Below are 25,552 nucleotides of genomic sequence, written 5' to 3'. Positions count from 1 at the left end.
TGTACCTCTTTGCAGGTGAGTTGACGGCTCTGGGGCCATTGCTGGGAAGCTCTAATACCGGATAAAAGTGTTTTGGACCAAATCCCAGGCGGAAAATTTTTTGTGTTTTTGATGACTTGCTTGCCTTTGAGGTGCTCTTAGGGGGGGTTCCGTCTGTTTGTGGGTGAGTTTCGTGGTCTGGGAGCACTGCTGGGACACTCTAATCTTGATTGCATTTGCTTTTCAGGAAATCCGTCGTGGCAACCCCGACTTATGGCCTAGCTTCGCAGTGCGTTTGGACCGAAGGCCGAGAAATATTGCAAGTATGAGATTTTGCTTTTGGCCTGTTTGGGGGTGTTATGCTTCTTGGCGGGTGGGTTGGCGTGTCTTGGGGCATTCCTGGGAAGGTCTAATACCGGGTAGAAGTGGTTGGGACAAAATCCAGGCCGATTTTTTTTTGGCTATTTCTGAAATTTTGCTCAATGTAGCGTTTTTGGGGGCCTGTTTGGGGGGCTTCCTGGTGTTTGTGGGTGAGTTTCGTGGTCTGGGAGCACTGCTGGGACACTCTAATCTTGATTGCATTTGCTTTTCAGGAAATCCGTCGTGGCAACCCCGACTTATGGCCTAGCTACGCAGTGCGTTTGGACCGAAGGCCGAGAAATATTGCAAGTATGAGATTTTGCTTTTGGCCTGTTTGGGGGTGTTATGCTTCTTGGAGGGTGGGTTGGCGGGTCTTGGGGCATTCCTGGGAAGGTCTAATACCGGGTAGAAGTGGTTGGGACAAAATCCAGGCCGATTTTTTTTTGGCTATTTCTGACATTTTGCTCTATGTAGCGTTTTCGGGGGCCTGTTTGGGGGGCTTCCTGGTGTTTGTGGGTGAGTTTCGTGGTCTGGGAGCACTGCTGGCTATATATACTTTACTTTGCAAGAGGTTTGAAGCAAATCCATGGTGGCAGAGGGGAGTTAGGGCCTAGCTGCAGAGCGCGCGCGGAGTGATTTGGGAAATTTGTGAAAATTTGACTAAGTCCCCATTTTTGTACTTTTGCTCTTTGGCTGTTTGGGGGTCTTCTACTCGTTTTCTCCTGGGTTGACGGCTCTGGGGCCATTGCTGGGAAGCTCTAATACCGGATAAAAGTGTTTTGGACCAAATCCCAGGCGGAAATTGTTTTGTGTTTTTGATGACTTGCTTGCCTTTGAGGTGCTCTTAGGGGGGGTTCCGTCTGTTTGTGGGTGAGTTTCGTGGTCTGGGAGCACTGCTGGGACACTCTAATCTTGATTGCATTTGCTTTTCAGGAAATCCGTCGTGGCAACCCCGACTTATGGCCTAGCTTCGCAGTGCGTTTGGACCGAAGGCCGAGAAATATTGCAAGTATGAGATTTTGCTTTTGGCCTGTTTGGGGGTGTTATGCTTCTTGGCGGGTGGGTTGGCGTGTCTTGGGGCATTCCTGGGAAGGTATAATACCGGGTAGAAGTGGTTGGGACAAAATCCAGGCCGATTTTTTTTGGGCTATTTCTGAAATTTTGCTCAATGTAGCGTTTTCGGGGGCCTGTTTGGGGGGCTTCCTGGTGTTTGTGGGTGAGTTTCGTGGTCTGGGAGCACTGCTGGGACACTCTAATCTTGATTGCATTTGCTTTACAGGAAATCCGTGGTGGCAACCCCGACTTATGGCCTAGCTACGCAGCGCGTTTGGACCGAAGGCCGAGAAATATTGCAAGTACGGTATGAGATTATGCTTTTGGCCTGTTTGGGGGTGTTATGCTTCTTGGCGGGTGGGTTGGCGTGTCTTGGGGCATTCCTGGGAAGGTCTAATACCGGGTAGAAGTGGTTGGGACAAAATCCTCGCGGAAAAGCCTTTTGGCACTTTTTGTAACTTAGGGCTCGTTAGGGTTAGCCCTAGCAGCAGGATTGCATGTGTTTCGGGGTGTTCTAGATTTTTGCAACTGAGTTCTGGAGTCTTAGAGCACTCGTGAGAATCTGTAATTTTGGTTGCAAGTCATTTGAAGAAAATCCATGGTGGGAAAGGGGGGATTTGGCATAGTTAAAGAAAGCCTTTGCCACTATTCTTAACTTAGGGTTCGTTAGGGTTAGCAGTATTTCTATTGCATGTGTTTGAGTGGGGGGGATTTCGAGTCTTGGAGCGATGCTGGCTATGGCTACTTTTGCTTGGTTGCTTTCAAGTGGTTTGAATGCAATCCACGGTGGGTAAGGGGTAATTAGGAAGGGGGTACTTCGGCCTACTTTTAATTTCAAAGTAAGTTTTGTCACCAGTTTTCTGCTAGGCCTCGTTTTTTGAGATTTGATTGGGGGTCTTCTACATTTTTGCGACTGGCTTTAGTAAGGGTCTGGGTGGGAGTACTGCTAGGAAGATCTAATTTTGTTCTAAAACACAGTTTACAGTACACCTAGCTTGAGGGGCAAGATCCGCTACATTAATTTGCCCATACTTATTTATCCTTCAAAAGGTGACTCAGAGTACGCACTTTCAAAAATATTGTACTGTCTACTAGGAAAATCAAATTGTGACTTTTTGCACTCCACAGCCTACATACCTTATATTTATTTATCAGTGGTGTTGTAATATTATATCACTTCCTGTTTTTCGTTGAATAATTACAGGCCGGGTTTCAGTCTCTGCAATGGGGAAAAAAGGATGGAGTCAGGCTTCACAGTAGCGAGCCACAATTCAGCATCAGGCAGGCAGTGGACAGGGTGTCTTCTGGTGACCAACATCGATGGACGAAGCGTCGGCTGCAATGGAGGAGTGCCGCTAATAGGAGGATTTTTTTTCTGCAGGCAACTTACTTACCACTTCCAACAGGACCACTAAAAGCACATAGATACAGTATCCCTTGCCTTTTTCTCTGACTGTGACTGCATTTCTTGGATCTCTCTCTGCTTCGAAATTGATCCCTTAACACATCACTTAGTCCACTCCACTATCACATCTGCACCACACATAGTCATTTGTAAGTGCTCCTACGTAATTCGCAAGTCGCTGCACGCCCCAGGCCGTAGAGGACTGGGATGGCCCCAATGATGAAGCATGTCACCAAGGGGCAACCCTGGTGAGTGAGGGGACACCTTGAAAAAAAGCAATTTCTCCTTTTCTATCTACTATACCTTCCAGACCAACCCCACTGAGTGTTGTTGTGAATGGATTTATAGTGACCAGCAAGGCTCTCGGGTATCTGGCTAAGTACAGAGACCTTATGTTGAATATCGTTATCAATAATTCCACACAGGCCCTGTACTGTCGCATTCTTTCTTCCACAGTTGTCGAATGTACTACTTACTTTTCACTGACATGCATGCAGTAGTGCATGCACTTTCAAAGATTGATGGATAGGTTTGTACCCAAAGAATTGTTTATGTTCCATTGTTTGTCTATGCTGTGCTTTTTTTTACAGGGTGTCTTCTGGTGACCAACATCGATGGACGAAGCGTCGGCTGCAATGGAGGAGTGCCGCTAATAGGAGGATTTTGTTTCTGCAGGCAACTTACTTACCACTTCCAACAGGACCACTAAAAGCACATAGATACAGTATCCCTTGCCTTTTTCTCTGACTGTGACTGCATTTCTTGGATCTCTCTCTGCTTCGAAATTGATCCTTTAACACATCACTTAGTCCACTCCACTATCACATCTGCACCACACATAGTCATTTGTAAGTGCTCCTACGTAATTCGCAAGTCGCAGCACGCCCCAGGCCGTAGAGGACTGGGATGGCCCCAATGATGAAGCATGTCACCAAGGGGCAACCCTGGTGAGTGAGGGGACACCTAGAAAAAAAGCAATTTCTCCTTTTCTATCTACTATACCTTCCAGACCAACCCCACTGAGTGTTGTTGTGAATGGATTTATAGTGACCAGCAAGGCTCTCGGGTATCTGGCTAAGTACAGAGACCTTATGTTGAATATCGTTATCAATAATTCCACACAGGCCCTGTACTGTCGCATTCTTTCTTCCACAGTTGTCGAATGTACTACTTACTTTTCACTGACATGCATGCAGTAGTGCATGCACTTTCAAAGATTGATGGATAGGTTTGTACCCAAAGAATTGTTTATGTTCCATTGTTTGTCTATGCTGTGCTTTTTTTTACAGGGTGTGTTCTGGTGACCAACATCGATGGACGAAGCGTCGGCTGCAATGGAGGAGTGCCGCTAATAGGAGGATTTTTTTTCTGCAGGCAACTTACTTACCACTTCCAACAGGACCACTAAAACCACATAGATACAGTATCACTTGCCTTTTTCTCTGACTGTGACTGCATTTCTTGGATCTCTCTCTGCTTCGAAATTGATCCCTTAACACATCACTTAGTCCACTCCACTATCACATCTGCACCACACATAGTCATTTGTAAGTGCTCCTACGTAATTCACAAGTCGCAGCACGCCCCAGGCCGTAGAGGACTTGGATGGCCCCAATGATGAAGCACGTCACCAAGGGGCAACCCTGGTGAGTGAGGGGACACCTAGAAAAAAAGCAATTTCTCCTTTTCTATCTACTATACCTTCCAGACCAACCCCACTGAGTGTTGTTGTGAATGGATTTATAGTGACCAGCAAGGCTCTCGGGTATCTGGCTAAGTACAGAGACCTTATGTTGAATATCGTTATCAATAATTCCACACAGGCCCTGTACTGTCGCATTCTTTCTTCCACAGTTGTCGAATGTACTACTTACTTTTCACTGACATGCATGCAGTAGTGCATGCACTTTCAAAGATTGATAGATAGGTTTGTACCCAAAGAATTGTTTATGTTCCATTGTTTGTCTATGCTGTGCTTTTTTTTACAGGGTGTCTTCTGGTGACCAACATCGATGGACGAAGCGTCGGCTGCAATGGAGGAGTGCCGCTAATAGGAGGATTTTTTTTCTGCAGGCAACTTACTTACCACTTCCAACAGGACCACTAAAAGCACATAGATACAGTATCCCTTGCCTTTTTCTCTGACTGTGACTGCATTTCTTGGATCTCTCTTTGCTTCGAAATTGATCCCTTAACACATCACTTAGTCCACTCCACTATCACATCTGCACCACACATAGTCATTTGTAAGTGCTCCTACGTAATTCGCAAGTCGCAGCACGCCCCAGGCCGTAGAGGACTGGGATGGCCCCAATGATGAAGCATGTCACCAAGGGGCAACCCTGGTGAGTGAGGGGACACCTAGAAAAAAAGCAATTTCTCCTTTTCTATCTACTATACCTTCCAGACCAACCCCACTGAGTGTTGTTGTGAATGGATTTATAGTGACCAGCAAGGCTCTTGAGTATCTGGCTAAGTACAGAGACCTTATGTTGAATATCGTTATCAATAATTCCACACAGGCCCTGTACTGTCGCATTCTTTCTTCCACAGTTGTCGAATGTACTACTTACTTTTCACTGACATGTATGCAGTAGTGCATGCACTTTCAAAGATTGATGGATAGGTTTGTACCCAAATATTTGTTTATGTTCACAATTGTTTGTCTATGCTGTGCTATTTTTTCTTGTCTCCCAAAACCTTTCCCAAAAACCCCCGTACCCATCCATTTTTCAAACCCTAACCCTCTTCCCCCGGGCTGTGTGGTTTTGATTGATGTGTGACTAAATGACAGCAATAAATCCACACACTTGCTGGGGAGGATAAGGTGATAGCAACAGGCTGGTGAAGAAATCCGAGGATATATTCTTACTCTGCTTGACAAAGAACCATTGCTAATGTGAAAGAACTTCAACCGAATTAGTAGTTATACTTTACCATTTGTTAGGCTACAATGTGGCACTGTTCTACTGTACTTCTGTCACCTGCTATATTCTCAGTTGTACCGTTGAATTGCTCAGGAGGACAAACCAGATTTCATTTTCTTTTTTTTCATAGGCATGCAACTGCCACTGTGTCACACCACTAGTACCACCGCTATGAGGAAATTTTATCCGACCAAGATTGCCAACCATATTCGCTGTTTCCCGTGGAGCCAGCCCTGGGTCTAGCCCTACTTTCAAACACAAATTACAGGTAAGATGAGCGTTTGGTGGTTTGGGGGTATAATGGAGTATTAGTACGAGAGACGAGAGACTGAAGGTAGTACTACTAAAGTCCTAGGACTCTTGGATTCACTTCACTTAGCCTGTGAGAGGCACTTAGTGTTGAAAACATTTGGGCATTTACACTTAAAGGAAGAAAATGGACCTAAACTTTCAGGAAAACAAAGTCAACGTTAAACCCCCACCCACCAGGCAAGCAGTAAGAAACGGGTATGCTCAGATAAAGTTTGAAAAAGTATATTTATATCCCTAACAAAATAATCTCCCGCAAGACCCTCCCTAACCCCAACGATTGTCCTTGAAAAGTCCCCAAAAACCCAACTCCCAATTCCCACCCCCCAAAAGTCTCTAAAAAAGGGGCAAGGGACACTATGGGTGGATGCTGTCAACTTTTTGGGCCAGGGCATCATGCTCCTGGCGGAGCAAGGCGTGCTCTACGCGGAGCCCCTCCAACTGGTTGGAAAAGTGGTGGAGCTCCTGCTGGAGGCGGGACACCATCAGGGTACTGCGGCGCAGGCGTGCCTTCAATGCCTTGTAGGTGCAACGGCTGTGAGAGGAAGCTGTAGCTGTTGTCCTTGCTACTCGGCGGTGGCGTTTGGCTTTGGCAGCCCGGCTCAGTCTGGGTGGACCACTGTGCTGGGTGGCACTGGCAGCCCGTGGGGGAACGGAGGCCGATGCAGACGACGTAGTTGTTGTGGTCGACTGCACACTTTCTTCGTCCTCCAGGGCCACCAGCCGCCGATATTCGGCCACAGTGGCATCTATCCTCCGTTGCCGGGCCGCTCTAGCCAGCTCCTTCCTCCTTGTTCGTTTGGAAGGAGAACCTATATGAAGAAAGAAAGACATAGTCTGTAACCAATGCTCCTTAAGATTAACTCAATCATTCAGCAGAAATTTGTGTTGCACTACAACTAGCAACTTGCAAACGCATTACATAACTATTGAGGCCAGTATCTATCTAACCTCACACTTCTTCATCCTTGCTCTAACATTAGTGGGAGTTTAAGGAACAAATTCTACGAGCACTATGGACTTCCATTGGAGTCGACTATGAAAGTACACCAGTCTTATTCTTCTTCTTGTCTCTTGTTATGGAAAATTGGTACGTTATCTTCTGCAAGCCGGCATAATGCCAGCGCAGTAAACTTGCACCCGAGAAAAAGAGACGCACGCCATGAGGAGTGACCTAGACTTGCGTTGCGTTACTGTACCCGTCGAGTACATGCAGGTGGTGAAGCTCTTACTTTTCTATTACGGGTGGCACTGAGAATACTCTGTTACAACTCAAGGGCTACTGCTTAATTAATTTAACTTTCACCCTACAGTGGAAATGAGTACTAGAAATGGAAAATTGAAGAAGATAAATAATCTGATTATCTATCACTTCACATGGGATGTTTTTGCTTATATATGGGATGACTTTAGGTGCTTTGCTTTTTATTGAGTGACCAGTGATACATCCACACATAAATGACTGAGTACTACTAAACTTATTAAGAGAGGTAGGGAGTGGCCACCGTAATAACCGGATCTATGCAGTGCTTGCAATACAAACTACTGCTACTATTGATGGTAGTATTTGGACAAAATTAAAAGTTCTTTTCCTTGCCTTTCCTACACTGGAACGGACGTGCGGGTGCAGTGTTACATGCTCTTCAAAGTTACACTTAGTTCATCCACTGACCGTCTACTCTCTCTAGATCATGGGTACTCACAAACTTTCTCTCAGGGGCTACATTTACAGTGTAGTTTGGAGCCGAGGGCCGCACTGGTGAGGGCGGAGTCAGAGGGGGCGGGGCTAAAGCAAAACGATAACTTGTGACCATGAGGTTGCACACAGGTCCCTGCAGCAGATGCCCTCACCCACTGAGCCACCAGACCCAGCATTTACATACATCTCTCTCCCTCCTGCTCTCCCTCCTGCCCTCCCTCTCCATCTCTCTCTCCCTCCTGCCCTCCCTCTACCTCCCCCTCTGTCATCTCACTGTGTGTGTGTCTATCTGTGTCAGCCTTCAGCCCGGGTTGAGACCGCTTCCTCAACGCGCACACACAGACAACAACACCAAAGTACTTAACAGGTCTTTAAAAGACCATTAACATATTATTGAGGCTTTGTTTGTTGTAGCGCCCCTGCTTCTCCACCCTGACAATCACTGCTTGCCCGGCCCCACAGAGCAGAGGCTTTGTTCTATTTCACCTCTTTGTGGCCTTGCATCTCCACTCTGCTCTGTGGGGGCCGGGGGAGCAGTGATTGTCAGAGTGGAGATGCAGGGGCGCTAACAGGTGAAATACAAAAAAGCCTCTGCTCTGTGGGGGCCGGGGGAGCAGTGATTGTCTGCAAGGTCTGCGCACCGCCAAGGAAGGCTTGCCGGGCCACCACCGGCCCGTGGGCCGTACTATGAGTACCCCTGCTCTAGATACACATATGCTATCTAAGAGTCAGATAGTAGCATGATCCGGGTATATGGACACATACAGTTTCTGTGTCACCCACCCAGGCTGTTGTCCTTCCACCCATCATTGCTTCATCATTCACCCAGCCATGCATCTCATATTCTTGCCTTCCCAGCTAGTCTTCAATCTCAATAAGTAAGGAATATATAAGAGCTTACCTCTGGCCGCCACCACCACCGTCTCAACTCTCACAGCCGCCGCCTCCTCCCCTGAAGAATCGCCCTCCGCCTCCGTGTCGAGCACCACCACCTCCACACTGGCCCCGCCACCAGATGTTCCACCTACAAAGTACATTTAAGAATGTTAGAATAAAGCACTCACTAGTCTTTGGTCTAGGAATGAAGACATGTGAAAACAATGTAATTTGTGACTGTCTACGTTAAAGTTAAAAAAAAATGTCCCTTTTTCCAGGGAAGGTTGTCTTGCTGCACTTTTTGGCACAACTGATGAAGGCTGTTTTTTTAACACGCACCTTTTTTCTCCACACAGACAGAAGATGGACTTTTAACAACAAGATCAAGTTGAAACCAGGTGAGAGCTCGGCTCGACCACAAGAAATGTCTTCAATTAATCGTCAGCACTAACCACTTTTCCATTATCAGTTAAACGTTTAGTTTTATTATGACTTCATTTTAATAAATGTGTTTACTTTTAATAAAGCTTTTAAACTTAAATACAATCTGTGTATTTTGGTCCAGACTAGAGTGACTGAGCGAAAGGTTTTGCAATTTTTGCAAGCATGAGTCCAGATAGAACACTTCAAAAGACATTATGGACAATCCCAGAGGACTGCACTAAGTTGATAGAGCTATTGCTGACTAGAATCATGGGAGTTTCGCCAACCGTGCAATCTTAGTTAGCTACACAGACAGACTAATAAGAATAATCTAGTAATACCACAGGGAGTCATAGTAGAGGCAGGATAAGAATTTAGATACAGTCTACAAGAAGAGCAAAGACAATTTTGAAAAAAGTCAAATGAGGAACGCTAGGAAAAATAGGTACTAGTCTAAAATGAAAACTTACTGGGGCCAGCAGAGGAGCCCTCGCCTGCCCGATCCTGGCCCTGTTGAACAGCATCCGCCGCCTGCTGCTCCTGTGCCCTCCTCTCGCCCCTGGGGGGAGCTGACGTACAACATAAAAGAAAGAACAGAAAACATGGATGATTGTTGCTTGTCAATGTCAACCAAATCAAACATTTCAAAAGAACAATAACAAAATATTTCCGCGAAATTATATTGATTAGGGTTAGTTTTCATTTATTTGCGGACCTGTGACTTCGAAAGTCACGTAACTCACTAAACAAAGTCCTGAAACGTTCACCTAGGACTGGCAGGCAGCAGTCCGCAGGCAAGACGCAAAGTGACAGACAAACTCCATTGTGATTTCAGTCAGATCAGTGACAACACTAACAGTTGCCTGCTACATTACCAGTCATTTAAATAGTCAAACTATCAATCCACCACCACTATTTTTCTTATTGTCAGGGGTACAAAGGAAGGGGCAGATTTAAGCCCCTTGCGGCTCTTTTGCGCCGTTCTTGCGTGACTTTTGTGACGCAGCAGCTAAACAAAAAAGGGCGCCATGGTGCGGCGTATAATATTATAACAACCTGTTGCATTTGGGAGATGCATCCCGTTATAAAGCCCTGCGCCATCAGGGGGCGTTCCGGCGCAAGGGAGGGCATTCCTGCGCTGGAACACATCCTAATAGTGGCTGAGGGAAATCTACAAAATTTCAATCAGTCACCTTTAGGACAATGATGCGTCACACAAACCCTGCACCTGCTTGAAGCAGACGTACGGCTTGACCCAGCATTGGGGAGATAGGGTACCCCAGAGCATTGCTGGAGCTGCGCCATCGTTGCGACGCAACTCCAGCAGTAAAGCTTCGGTGACGTTTTGGGCCCATGGTGCGCCGCATTGCAAATACGGCGCACCATGTTTGGTGGTGGTAGCGGGCCGCACAATTAATGGCGCATCCCTGCTACTTTGCAGGGATGCGACGGTAATTGCAATTCTGCCCCTTAGGGGCATACTTACTTACGCGTTCTGGCGCATCTCCAGAGATGCGCCAGATCAAATGCGTCACGCAAAACTACTCTTGCGACACGGCAGATGCGCCTCATTTACAATGCGGTGCACCCTGGCGCAAGGGTAGGCACTTGCGTGACGCATCTCGTCACGTAAGAGCGGCGCATCGCTGGAGTCACGTCGCCAACGCAATGCAACTCCAGTAATGCTCAGGGCCACCCAATACTTAACATGCTGTGTCAGTCCTTTCGCCTGCTTCGAGCAGACATAAGGAATTGAATTGACGTAGCAGCGTCGCAGAAGTGCCTGCGTTAAATCTTGTAGATTTCACGCAGGCAATTTTGCGAGGCGCACAGCCGCCGGACCGCCCACCCTGCGTACTAGGAACGCACCCATTGTGGTGCAGGCCCATGGCTTTATAACGTGACGCATCTCCCTAGATGCGTCATGTCGTAAATGACTCGCAGGGATGCGGCACGTTTACGCCGCTGTTGCGTCACGCAAGGCAACGTAAACGTGGCGCAAGGGGCTTGTAAATGTAATCTGCCCCCTAGTGTCTAGCATTACGCAGTTCTGTAAAGTACACTCATACATAATAGTTACTCAGGCCAATGAGACCACGAAATAGAAAACAAATAAGCATAGTAGCAACGCCACTGAGAAGGAGAGCAGTGCACCTGAAATGCACAGAAGATTTTGAAATATAATTTAACTACAATGTAATCGTCATCAGCGGCATTATTGGCTTGCTCCATGTAAAAAACAAATATTTGCAATACAACAACACAGAGCAGGAGAAAACATCATAGTAGTGAGTGATTAAATGGCTACTACTACTCACCAAGCCCGGGGATCTCCAAGCCGAGCTGGTCCAGCAGGTCGCGCTCGCGGTCCAGGAGGTCCGTCCAGCGATGGGTGACCTGGCTGTAGGTGCGCTGGACCCCGTAGAGGTGGGATATGGCCCAGCACACCTTCTCCCACCGCTTCCGGCGCTCCCGCATGTTGTAGCCGCCGGCCGCGATCCTGCCGCCTCCCGCGATGGTCCTGGGCAGGCGGCGCTGGACGAAGTAGACCAGCGCGCCCACTTCCTCCGGGCTGAATATCTCCCGTCGCGTCACCTGCTCCCCCCTCAATCTCCCGCATGCTGTCCTGGCACTGGGTTCAGCACTACTCCCCGCCGCCGCTGCGGCCCTCAAGTGCCTGGGCAGCTTCACGGCGCCTGGCTTGACCATGGTCTGGGCAGGTAAGGTAGGAAGAAGTAGAAAATTAAGAAAGAATAGGATAGGGAAGAAGAAAAGAAAAGAGTTTAAAAAAGTAGTTTAAAAGTAAAGAAAAATAGCAGAAAAGACAAAAATATACAGCTAGGAAAAGAGAGGGATAGATAAGAAGCAAAATCGTAAAAAAAAAACTGAAAACAAGCAAAGGATGGCAAAGATACCAAGAGGATTAAACACCATGCCCAGACACAGGAAATGAATGAAAAACAAGATGGCCGGCGCCCGTTCACGAGCGCGAAAGTAAGTTTGCGCGAGATTTTCCTCGCGATCTCGTGCGAACCTCTAGATTTCCCGCGCGATCTTGTGCGAACCTCTACTCGCAATGCGCTTACTGCGTGAGATTATACATAGCGGGCGGAAACGGAAATACGTCACGCAAACAAAATGGCCGCGCCCGTACTCGACCTTGGGGTAAATTCGCATGTTGCGCTGCAAGCGGCTCGCGAATACTGCAAAAAAACTCGCGAAACAACAAGCCGCAAAAAAATAAAATGCTCAATCGCACGAATTGGCGGCTTCCGCGGTCGGTTTCGCACGACACCGCGCCCCGCGAATAGCGCGAAAAAACCGAAAAACGATTTCAGCAAAAGCAAATGCAATGAGCAGGTGCAAAAGGTCAACCTCATGATTTGTAACGATTCTCTGTAGTGCTTCCTGAGGGGGCCCTCCCGAATTCGGTTGCCTGCTTGCAACTATTGTGTGACCCTGCTCTGACCTTAACTGTATGCCACAAAGGTCCTGATTTACAGCTAAAGGAGCAGACAAGCAGGTGCCAGGCTGGAACTTGAAATTCTTTCAGTGACACATTAATTAGCCCCTAATTCATTATTGTCAGTTGGGGCAGGGCAGGTGTTGTTAATAAACTAACCCCAAATTAATTCATGTCAGTTCAAGCAGGGCAGGTGGGCTTGCTTTCCCCCCCCCCATCTTCTACAGTGATGATGAACCAGAGGCTGGCATTGATGTAACAGAGGGTGGCATGGGTCAAAGAGAGGGTGCCAGTGGTGAAACAGAGGGTGCTGGGAGGCTGTGATGATGAACCAGACGTAGAAACAACATAGTCGCGACCGTTGCGAGCCGACAAGTAAGTTTGCAATTGCGAACTAGTACCAAATCCTCGCGAACTGGTAGAAACACTTGCGAACACAAAAAAAAAAAAATCCGCAAATTCGCAAGAATTCGCGGATTTTGCGGATTGCCAATTCGCAAATCCGCAAAATTCGCGAACGCGAGATTCGCAAAATTCGCCCATGCTTACTCGAGACAGGCATCCCTAAAGTATCAAGGAATGCATGATTTAAGCTCATTCATTTTTATGTTTTCCACTGGGTGTACCTCACCCCAGGGAGGATTAATAGATATTTTGTGATAGATGATGCAAAATGTCCCCAGTGCAGAGAGGTTGGAGTCAAGCTACTCCACATGTTCTGGAGATGCCTGAGATTGTTGGATTATTGGGAGAACAAAACAGGGGTCCTGGCTGAGGTTACCGAACGGGAGGTTCAATCCACTCCTAAATACTGCCTCTTTACATTGGTTCCCTCACACTGCTAAGACTAAGACTACAAGCAAGTTTCTGGATCTAGCCCTGGTTTTAGCGAAAAGGAAAATAGCCAGGAACTGGAAGACTTTGGAGAACCCAAGATACACAGCCTGGAGAAAAAAACTGACAAGATGGGCTCAGTATGAAGGGGCAATGCGTCTCCGAGAGGCCAGAAGAGGACAGGGATCACTAGAGGTGGCAAGAGCATGGGAGGGCTTAGTAGAAGCATTGCAGTACCCCATCCCCTCGTCACTGGAATAGATGTCAAGCGCCCCATGAACAAGCACAATTGTGCAACTGAGAGGGGGACAAGCTCCTTCACAGAGGTGATGCACGCAAAGGAGGAGATTGGTCATACGGCATCCTCAAGGTACGAGATAGTTCACGGACGGCATATAAAATATTGGCACAGGGATGATGTAGCCTGTGGCCCACCCGATTGTAAGGATGGACAAAGCTCAGGCAGTGGAGGGGGAGGCTTGATATGGGGGAGGAAATGTTTTGAGGTGGGGGATGTTTGAGGTCCCCAAGGCATTTAGGGCTTTGACCCTTTGTTGTCAATGATGTATAATGCCAGGCTCTTCTGCAGTAGATATGCATAATGTACACATTCACATGTTGATAATATATATGTGTGCTAACTATTGACATGAACATGAGCGTTTGGAATCCCAAGAACTAAGATATACATATGCCTGTCTGAGATGACTTGATTTGAAAATGCAATCAAATCTGTTCGCAAAAAAAATAGAGATTTATTAGAGCTTACCCCTAGTTTGTAAGCATATGTTACAGGAACGTGGATCTCAGTTTGCTAGGCCTCTATAAAGGAGAATTAACCAAGGCACATTCTTTATCAGCACTTCAGTTTTATTGCAGTTTATCTCTAACGAGTTATGCTTTTGACAGGTTGCAACAATATGAGTATCATCTGCATAAGACATTAATGAAGAAAAAAACGTAATACATTGTGCCAGAGGTATGTTTGACAATTTAAATAAGTGAGACTCAGTGGGGAGTCTCCTAAAGGACCATGCATGGCGTGGTTCTGAATTTAGATGCAAAAGGTGGTAAAGAGATCGCTTGGGACCTACCAGAAAGAAAAAAAATAAAGCAAGCTAAGGCAAAGCCACCAAATCTCACTTTAGGATCACTGACATAATATTGAATACACAAATGTAGAACTACCATAATATCGAGGAAAAAATATAGAATGCAAAAATATTGTATTCCTATCTCCAAACAGGTAAGTACAAAAATATTGAATCAAAAATATTGTTGTAAAAAATATAGTTAGTCAAAATATCGATTTTTTTTAAATGTCTTAAAAGTAATTAAAAATTAATCAAATAATAAATATAATTAACTTAAACATACTTAAAATACTTAAATAACCTTAAAATAATAAATAATTAATGTAAGTTTAAAAAAACCATACAATTTGATTTTTTTATGAATATATATATATATGAACGTAATATTATTAAAAAATATACAATATTTTTACCGTAGGATAGCGGGAGGGTAAAATTTACTATTACCACTCCAGTGAGTGCAACAGTAGAGAAAGCGTTGGATAGCGTAGGGGTAAAAATTACTATTCCCACTCCAGTGAGTGCAACAGTAGGGAAAGCGTTGGATAGCCGGAGGGTAAAAAATTACTATTCCCACTCCAGAGAGTGCAACAGTAGGAAAAGCCTTGGATAGCGTATCAGTAAAAATTACAATTCCCACTCCAGAGAGTGCAACAGTAGAGAAAGTGTTAGCTAGCGTAGGGGTAAAAATTACTATTCCCACTCCAGAGAGTGCAACAGTAGGGAGAGCGTTGGATAGTGGGAGGGTAAAAATTACTATTCCCACTGCAGTGAGTGCAACAGTAGGGAAAGCGTTGGATGGGGGAGGGTAAGAATTACTATTCCCACTCCAATGAGGGCCACAGTAGGGAAAGCGTTGGATAGCGTAGGGGTAAAAATTACTATTCCAACTCCAGTGAGTGCAACAGTAGGGAAAGTGTTGGATAGCGGGAGGGTAAAAATGAATATTCCCACTCCAAAGAGTGCAACAGTAGGGAAGGCGTTGGATAGCGTAGGGGTAAAAATTACTATTCCCACTCCAGTGAGTGCAACAGTAGGGAAAGTGTTGGATAGCGTAGGGGTAAAATTTACTATTCCCACTCCAGAGAGTGCAACAGTAGGGAAAACGTTGGATAGCGTAGGACTAAAAATTACTATTCCCACTCCAGAGAGTGCAACAGTAGGGAAAGCGTTGGATAGCGTAGAACTAAAAATTACTATTCCCACTCCAGAGAGTGCAACAGTAGGGAAAGCGTTGGATAGCGTAGGGGCAAAAATTACTATTCCCACTCTAGTGAGTGCAACAGTAGGGAAAGCGTTGGATAGCGTAGAGGTAAAAATTACTATTTTCACTCCAGAGAGTGCAATAGTACGGAAAGCATTGGATAGCATAGGGGTAAACATTACTCTTCTCACTCCAGAGAGTGCAATAGTAGGGAAAGCATTGGATAGCGTAGGGGTAAAAATTACTATTCTCACTCAAGAGAGTGCAATAGTAGGGAAAGCATTGGATAGCGTAGGGGTAAAAATTACTATTCCCACTCCATTGAGTGCAACAGTAGGGAAAGCGTTGGATAGCGTAGGGGTAAAAATTACCATTCCCACTCCAGAGAGTGCAACAGTAGGGAAAGCATTGGATAGCGTAGGGGTAAAAATTACTATTCCCACTCCAGAGAGTGCAACAGTAGGGAAAGCGTTGGATAGCGTTGGGGTAAAAATTACTATTCCCACTCCAGTGAGTGCAACAGTAGGGAAAGTGTTGGATAGCGTAGGGGTAAGCATTACTATTCCCACTCCAGTGAGTGCAACAGTAGGGAAAGTAAATACTTCATATATTAATTAAAATAAATTAAATATTAATACCAATTACAAATTAATTAAAAATAATTACCAATTTAATATAATATAATAATTAAGCAATTAAAAATACAAATAAAAATTATTTAATAAAAATCATTACCTATTAATACAAATTAATTACCAATTAACAATTAATTAATTAGCAATTGAAAAATAATTAACAATTAATTCAAAATGAATACCAATAAATAAATTAAAACATTTAATTAATTAAAATTACATTACTTCCCACCCTATTCCCCTACAAATTATATAATTATAAATTATTCAATTAATAAAAAATAATTACCAATTATAATTTAATTAATTACCAATTAAAAATTAATTAACAATTAATTCAAGATAAATACCAATAAATAAATTAAAATATTTAATTATAATTAAATTACTTCCCACCCTATTCCCCTATAAACCCACAACCCGCTACAGAATTAAATTATGCAAAAATTAAATACAATAAAATTAATTACTTAAAATAAATTATAAAATAAATATACACTTTTCGCACATATACTAACGTAAAAAACACTTTAAAAAATTCGATATTATTAAAAAATCGATATATTAAATACCTATATTATATACTTCGATATTTTGCCTTTCTATATTTATGTAAATCGATATTAACTTACTTACCTCAAATTCGATATTTTTGTTGTCTATATTCTGTCCATTTGATATTTTGTCCATTAAATTCGATATTTTTGTTGACTATATTCTGTCAATTCGATATTTTGTCCATTCTATATTTTGAATTTGATATTACTGCAATTCTATATTTTTAGCTCGATATTTTGACTGTATACCCTCACTTTAGACAACCATTGGATCCGTGCCTCGTGCAAAATGCTGGGAACAGGAATGCTGCCCTCTAACAGGATGAGCCCTTGATACATAATACGTTTAAATTCTTCTGTGGCAGAAATCAAGGTGGTTTCAGTGCACTGAAGTTTTTGAAACACGGATTGTGCTTGATTTAAGTTTAATTTCTTCCTCAACAGTAGACAGCTGGTGGTTCACTTTCTTTTCTGAGATTTTAGGCAAGAATGGGAATAATGTTACTACAAATAGTAGGGTAATTTGTGGTTTTCCCGAGAAGACAACGTACCAGGGCTCGTTTTCATTCAGAAAGAACAATGGATGGCTTAAAAGAAGTAGTGCAGATATCAGTCATAATAGTGGATTTAACGCCAAGGGATGATATCATATATGAGCAGGATAGGGGCTGACAGGCAATTCAGACTGAAATAACTGGGTTAGAAAATGTGTAGTTTCAGCAGCAAGAGGTCTAAACTCAACAACAGTGTTGTTTTCATGTACTGTGAATATGGACCAGATTCAGGAGTAAGGAAAGCTTCAAGGTTAGAGCTAATTTTAGCAATCTTGTCTGAGAAAAACTCAGAGCATGTCATAAAGAATTTGGGATGGAATGATGGAAATTGAGATTGCTGCTGGATTAGTGGATTCTGTGATAATCCTGACCAGCACTCAAGTAGAGTTGTGGGCCTTTGCGATTTTGGTATGGAAGACAGTAGACCTAGGTTTTGTTACTTTTGTTCTGTATGTTTTTTAGAACTGATTTATGAGTTTACTTGGCGCAATTACTGTATTTATATCTCCAATTTTTTCTAGGACTTCACATTTATGGTTGAATGTCGTCAGTCCCTCAGAATGCCACTGGTAGATAGAGTTGCTCGATGAACTCTAAAACGTTTGACTTGAGCAATTCGACAACCACTGGTTAGTCTTTTTACAGAAAGATTTTGGAAGCCTGGCACATTTTACTATATGAGGGACTTCTAGGCTGAGGCTTAGAGGTCAGAAATATTGCGAATAGGGGGCTCATTAGGATTGCGGTTAATCTGCATCCTCCGGGCCGGCAGAAGCCACCGCCGGCCCGGAGGATGCGGATTAACTGCTGCGGACTGAAAAAAGACCCCCCGCCAGATTAGGATGGCTGGGGGATCTTTTATCCGTCCGCCGCTTTTCCGCCGCGGTCGCCTTCCGACCGCGGCGGAAAAGCTCTAACATGGCTGGCGGTGTCTATCAGACACCGCCAGCCATATTAGGATGACGGCGGCATTTCTGCTGTGGAAAGGCATACGGACTTTTCTTTGGGGGCCCGTTGAGGGCCCTCAGGGGTGAAGGGGGGTGGGGGGTGCACATGGGGTGTACCTATGGTACCCCCCTGCCTTTGCGTGCACGAAGCGGCAGGCACCACGCAGTGCCTGCAGCTTCGTGCACGCAAAGGAAAACATGGTGTTTTAACATTCCTGCGGGTGCTGCTTGAAGCAGCACCCGCCGCATTGTTAAATATACAGGATGTGACCGCCAGGGTGGCGGTCACATCCTAATCAGCACTAAGGGACCGCCGCTGCCCCTGCGGACGGTCCCTCCTCCTCTGGGGTGGCGGACGGACGCAGGTCCGTCCGCCATCCTAAAAGGCCCCAAGGATAGGTGTTAACTTATATTGCAGATTTAAGTAAGGGTGTTGAGGGAAATAATGGGTAATGTTCCTGGGGGAACATTTAAAAGAGGATAATTCAACATGTGCTTGTTGAAAATTTACAGATTTTATATTTAAATCACTTTTATCTAAGACTGTAGTTTAAAATTAAAACATCAATATTTAATCAGTTGATGTTTTATGCATTTATTTAATATAGTAAAATGTTTGAGAATGTTAAAGTGAGCCTTCATTTTGTTCGTTTATAATGATTTATGACAATTTATGTTAGTTTGAATGAGTCGCCATGTTGTTTAACCACAGCCATGTTGCACGCCCAGGTTATACTTGGGGCTGTTCAGTCTTTGCTCTTCTTAAGTTTGGACCCTCCTTTTTATATTGGCACTTGTAAGCGAGGATTCACAAACGACTAGTTCAGCATCTAGGAAATATACATGATTGATCATCTTTTCAAGGTCCTCTGTGCCTTTTTATGAGAAAGCTACACCTTCTGTCACTCACTGTGTGAGTTTCAGTTACTGTCACATGAATATATGGGACGAAAATGCACAAAAGGCTGAGGATTGTGGGAGAGGTTTTCATGACATGTATAAACTCTATGGGAGAAGAAGCTCTATCTCCCTGAGTTAAGCATGGCGAATTTTTGCGAATTCGCAATCCGCAAATTTGCAGATTTGCGAATTCGCAATCCGCAAAATTCGCAAATTCGCGCGAATTTGCGGATTTTTTTATTTTTGCGAGTTTGCGGGTGTTCGCGGGGCACTTTGCGTGTTCGTGGGTGTTCGCGGGGTGCTTTGCGTTTTCGCGGGTTTTTTTCGCTGGTTAATCACTGCCACCCTGTCGTTTTTTATGCCCATCTGCCCTCTGTACCACTTGTTTCTGTGCCCTTCTGCCCTCTGCCCCACTCATTTTTTGTCCCCTTCTGCCCTCTGTCCCACTTTTGTGCCCTTCTGCCCTCAGCCCCACTTAGAATGGCGCCGGCAAGCTGCCAGCGTCATTCTAAAATAGCTGCAAATAGCTTCAACAGGAAGCACTAATAGATAAAGTAAAGCAGGTGCTGGAGTTGAAGGTCAAATTAAGTTACACAATCATTAATCACCCCAAGTTTGGGGTGATTAATGATTGTGTAACTGAATTTGTGTAACTGAATTTGAGCAGCACCTGCTTTACCTTATCTATTAGAGCTTCCTGTTGAAGCTGACTTTTGTAACTATTTTAGAATGGCTCTGGCAGCTTGCCGGCGCCATTCTAAAAGAGTTACAAAAGTCAGCTTGAACTTTTGACCCAATCCGTTCCGCTCGCGGATTTTGCGGGAAATTTGCGAATCTCGCGGATTGCGAATTTACTGAAAATCCGCAAAATCCGCGAGCGGAACGGATTTTCCGCCCATGCTTACCCTGAATGCCATTTTTGCTTATTTCTGCTGTAATGAACATATTTTAAACTTCAAGCAGGCTTGCACCCATTGTTTTTTCTTTCACAAAACGTGGTGCTCTGGGCCAGGAACAGCCTACTCTTGGTATAATGTGGAAAGAGAGCTGGATCAGACGACACACTGTTGACCCTTGGTACCCCTGGTACCAAAGGTAAGGAAGATATTTCTCCAGGCAAAATGGGCTGAAGTGCAGTGCAACACTCTACCCGCTGCTCAGGTTGGACACCATTAGGGAAGCCAATGGCTCTAGACTGGTTGGAAAGGTAGATGGAAGGAGTTCCGAGCAGAAACAGTGTGTGTGCCCCAAAACATAGAGTGAGCAGGCTCTGGAAAAAAAGCAAAAGAGACTACCAGGACTATAACACAGCTGGACAAGGCAGAAAATCACTGTGTGGCAAATCAAGAACGAAAGAATGAATTTAATTATTCCAAAATAATGTTAGTTGTGAATGGTTGTATGATGGAACAATGACCACTTGAACAACTACAGTCTAAACAACGACTCCTTAACCACTACTTAAACCACTAAAGTTTTAACAACACTATTTTTTACAACTACTATGCCTTTACCACAATTGCCTTTACCCCATTAGTGTATCTATTTTATAGGTACATATAAACCTGTTACATATATATGTATGTGTGTGTATATATATGTAAATGTATATATATATCCAACAACAGTCGCCTTTGAAGTAAGATAGACAACACGCTGAGGCCCAGATATGCTCCTTAGTGAGTTTTATTGACAGAATCACCCGACACATTTCGCAGCGTCCGCTGCTTGTTCACGAGTACGGGTGTGAAACCACATCAATAAAGTTATATCATCACAAAACAACACGTGACATTCCTTTACATTAACATTGAAAAAAGACTTAATACAATTCAAGTTACAATCATAAAGCGGTCAGTAGATTTTCATATTTGTTAACGAGAAAAAATTAATGTATTTCTATTCATAAATGTACATCGTTGTGGCACCCTCTGAACTAATATTTAATGCTGATAAACCGTAGCTTCTCATTTAATCCGGCATCTTAGTAGAGTACCGGACTACACTTCCCATGATTCTAGTTCAACAAACCATGGAAACCCGATTAAATAATACAACGTGAGTCTCCCTTTTAACTCAAATAGGTAAAATCCCGTCATTGATCACACCCCTGACAAACAGTTCCACTTAGGTTAGCCCAAGTGTACGGCAAGTGCCTCATCTCCATTGTGGCCTAATGATTGCAGAGTATGATACTTGATTATCATTTTTTAATTTTAACAGTCTGAGTTCTTTTAATCTATCACCACCCCTTTCCCTTTTGGGGATGCAATCCAAGACGACAAATCATAACAGGCTTGTGTTTTGTCTGTGTTCTGCAAAAAAGTGGCGTGCAATAGGGTATTGCTTATCATGATGGATTATAGCCCAGATGCTCCAAAACCCTCTTCTTGGCCTTGTGAATAGTACTACCAATATAGTACTTATTGCATGGGCATCTGAGGGCGTAGACTGCATATACTGTGTCGCAGGATAGATGTTTAGTAATTCTGAAGGTGCCCCCTTCCACAGATAGTTTAACTACCTTACAACTGGAGCTGTACTTACAGGCCTTGCACCTGCCACATACATAGAACCCTTGTACAGCCCCAGTTTTTTAAGAACTTTAGGTAGTAAGGCAGGACACATCATATCATTGAAGGACTGTGCCTTTCTATAAGTAATCTGAGGGGAATCACCGATGCATTTTTCTAGGTCAGAATCAGTTTGCAAAATGCTCCAATGTTTTTGAAGGCATTTTTTCTGGTCATACCATTTATTACTAAATATTGTAATAAACCTAGTTTTGTCCATTTCTGAGTTTTCAATTGTTGTATCTTTTATTTGTAGTAGATCATCTCTACTTCTAGCATCAGCCTTTTTACAAGCTGTCGTTATACAACCCCACTGTAACCTCTTTCTTGGAAGCGTTTGATCATAACCTCCTTTTCCAAAGTGTAACCTTCCAGCGTGCTGCAGCTTCTCTTAGCCCGTAACAACTCCCCATACGGGATGCTCTTTATCAAGTATTTGGGGTGGCAACTGCGAGCATGTAACATGCTATTCCCTGCTGTATTTTTGCGGTATAAAATGGTTTCAAGTTTACCATTAATCACTTCCAACATCACATCCAAGAATTCCATTTTCGTAGAACTCAATTGGCATGTAAAAGATAAATTCAAGTCATTGTTATTTAGTACAGCTACAAATTCATTAGCTTCACTCGGTGTGCCCTCCCATATACAAAAAACATTGTCAATATATCTTGACCAGACCTTCACATGTCTTTGATACAGTTTCAAGACCCAGATCACCTGCTCCTCCCACCAGCCTAGATATAAACATGGAAAGCTGGGGGCGAAGCAGGTTCCCTTTGCTGTCCCAAGAACGTTACGATAGATCTGGTTGTTAAAGATAAATAAATTATTGGTAAGGCATGTAAACATCATATTGATTAACATTTCTGAGTGTAACAGATATGATAATGATCTCTCTCTCAGGAAATATCAGTAAGCCTTAATTCCCAACTCGGGTGGAATGCTAGTGTATAGACTATTTATATCCAGACACATCAGCACACAATTCTCATTCCATTCTCTATTACGCATTAAGCGCAGCAAATCCCCCATATCCTTGATAAAAGACGGCCACTTCCTGACTAAGGGCTGGAGGAAGTGGTCCACATACCTGGAAGTGTTCTCTAATGCACTGCCCCTTGAGGAGACAATAGGCCTTCCTGGAGGATTTCCACTATTTCTGTGGACTTTCGGTAGCAAGTACAATAGGCCTCTTTCTTTCCATTCCCACAGCTTTGACTTTTTTAAGTGTTTTAATAGCAGCACTTTGTTGAGTCGTAAGATTATTTCGACCCTGACGTGGAATATGAACCCATTTTTTAAAAACCTTGACAACACCTTTTTCGAAAATATCTAGAGCTTCATGTATATTTGTGGCAGGAAAATAGATTTAGGTTTGAAGTGACTTTTACAACTCAAATCCAATCTTATATTATCATTAATCAGATTGAGATCGGGGTCAGGATTAAAATCTTGTTGACCTCCCAATTCATTAACAGCATGTAACATTTCTATATCATCAATACAAAGGTTACTTACAACACTTTGAATGTCACTTGTATTCTCCGTATTCGATACTTTAGTCACAAAACATTTCTGCAGTCTTAACTTCCTAGTTAACTGAAATAAATCAATTCTTGCCTGGGTATAATCAAATTCACTTGAAGGACAAAACGTAAGTCCTAATGATAACACTTTAGTTTCTTGTTTGGTCAAGGTTCGTTCCGATAAATTGATCACTGTTTTCTCAATCAGTTCAGATTTCTCCATTCCTTGGCTTTTTTCTGCCACATTGTCCTGGATCCTACGGGGCTGTCCATTGCTCCTTTTGGTATTTCTTGTAGTCTTCCGTCGCCTCTGCCTCCGTGACCACGACCTCGACCTCGCTGATTGCTGCTTCCTCGATTGTTCTGAACAGCAAGCCTGTCTTGCGCCATCAACGAAAACTCCTTTAAAATTCTGTCTGTTACTGACAGATCAGACACCGATTCTCCACCACTTGCAGTGGCTACTGGTTCTGGACTTTTTGTTAGGTCCAACACAGTCACATTCGTATCTGATCTTTCTTGAATAGTTGAGGCCAACCCTGTTGTTGATGGCCCACCTTGTCCTCGGAGACGATCATATTTTTGGGAAAACGTTAAAATTTGCCCTTTTTCATAATCTACTAAGTCCCTCAGGAATTTTCGTTGTTTTCTCTCTGTTATATCTTTTTCAACTTTCTCAAGTTTCATGCCCATTTTGGCCATATCTCTTTCGAATTCATCCTTATCACACATGGCTTTTAATTGTGCTGTAATGTCCTCAATCAATTCAGTCAACTTTTCACAATCTCTTGTTGCGTACTTCACAAGTAGTTTCAGCATTGTTGACGAACAATTATGATTATTTTCAGCCCATTCCTCTATCAAATCGGGGTCTGGGTCAATTAAGGTCGGGGTTATAAATATTCGCAATCCTCGTGGCACGCGACTGGCATCCACGTACTTTTGCAATGTCGTCGCCTCCCACCACTTGTTTTGATCTAATTTGAGGTACTTCCATAGTCCGTCCCATAATGCACCCTTTAAATTACTGCTGCCACCAGCAGTGGGTGTTTCAGCCATAGCACCTTCACTCCTTAATGACTCTTTGTCAAACATTTTATTTGCTGCTACACTTCTTTTTTCATTCCTTGATAATGCCATTTAAACTTGAAAAACGTGCCTGCACTTACTCATGAAGGAGACTGTCAGTCGGTATCCCTTTACAGATACGGCTCTGTCTCCATTTGCCCAGAATATCGCTTATAGTCCGCACTGTAGTATATACTGTTATTAAGGAAACCTCGATATGTGCCCCGAACTTGTCAACACGTTCAACTCTTGTGAAAAACGTTGTGGGTCACTCACGGGTCCCTGGTGCAGATACCAGCGGGTCTTTTGAAATTCGATCCAACAGTTTTAGCGAAAAAGAAACCAGCGCCACTTCACAATGGCGGGCAGCAGCGGGGTTCGCCAACCCCGTACATCCAACAACAGTCACCTTTGAAGTAAGATAGACAACACGCTGAGGCCTAAGTTGAAGGAATCATTAGTATCTAATACATTCAGGTTGGAGTCACTTGCTTCTGAGAATAAAGAGCTTAAGAACGATCTAGAGCGCCTAGAGAATCATTCGCGTCACAGCAATCTGAAATTCCTAAATGTTCCAGAGTCTGTCGAAGGGGAAGACATAAAGGCATTCTTGATCACTCTGTTAAAAGCTACTGTCCTAAAGAACCAACCAAGCATTGATCTTGATCATGAGATTCAAAGGGCACACAGAGACCCCTTTAAAAGGAAGCTTGGGAAACAAAAACCACGCAAAATACTAGTGAACTTCCTGTCGTACTCTGTTAAGGAGCTCATTCTCTCTGCTGCACTAAAAGAAGGGAGTATCGCGTCATCACTACCTGAAAGTTCTACCTTCTCTTTTCTCATAAGATCAGATATCTCGAATACAACACCTACAAGGCAGTGGGAGCTGGGAAAGAGACTGGATGAGCTCAACATCCTCGGAGCTAAGGCACAATTAAGATTTCCAGCAACTATCCGGGCAATGTGGAATAACCACATGTATATGCTCAGATCCACTGAGGAAGTCGATACACTCATTGAAAAAATTAAACATGATAAACAGGGTGGAAAATGAGAGAATGTTAAGATGCTTCCCAGGGGGAAAGATATTCCGGGCATATCCGTATTTAGAATTTTAACCAAGGGAAGATCGTTCGAAGGAGCAATACCCGAATAGGTTA

This window comes from Lissotriton vulgaris, chromosome 9 (genome assembly GCF_964263255.1).
Source record: "Lissotriton vulgaris chromosome 9, aLisVul1.2, whole genome shotgun sequence".
NCBI lineage: Eukaryota > Metazoa > Chordata > Amphibia > Caudata > Salamandridae > Lissotriton > Lissotriton vulgaris.
Note: the sequence above shows the minus strand (reverse complement) of the source record.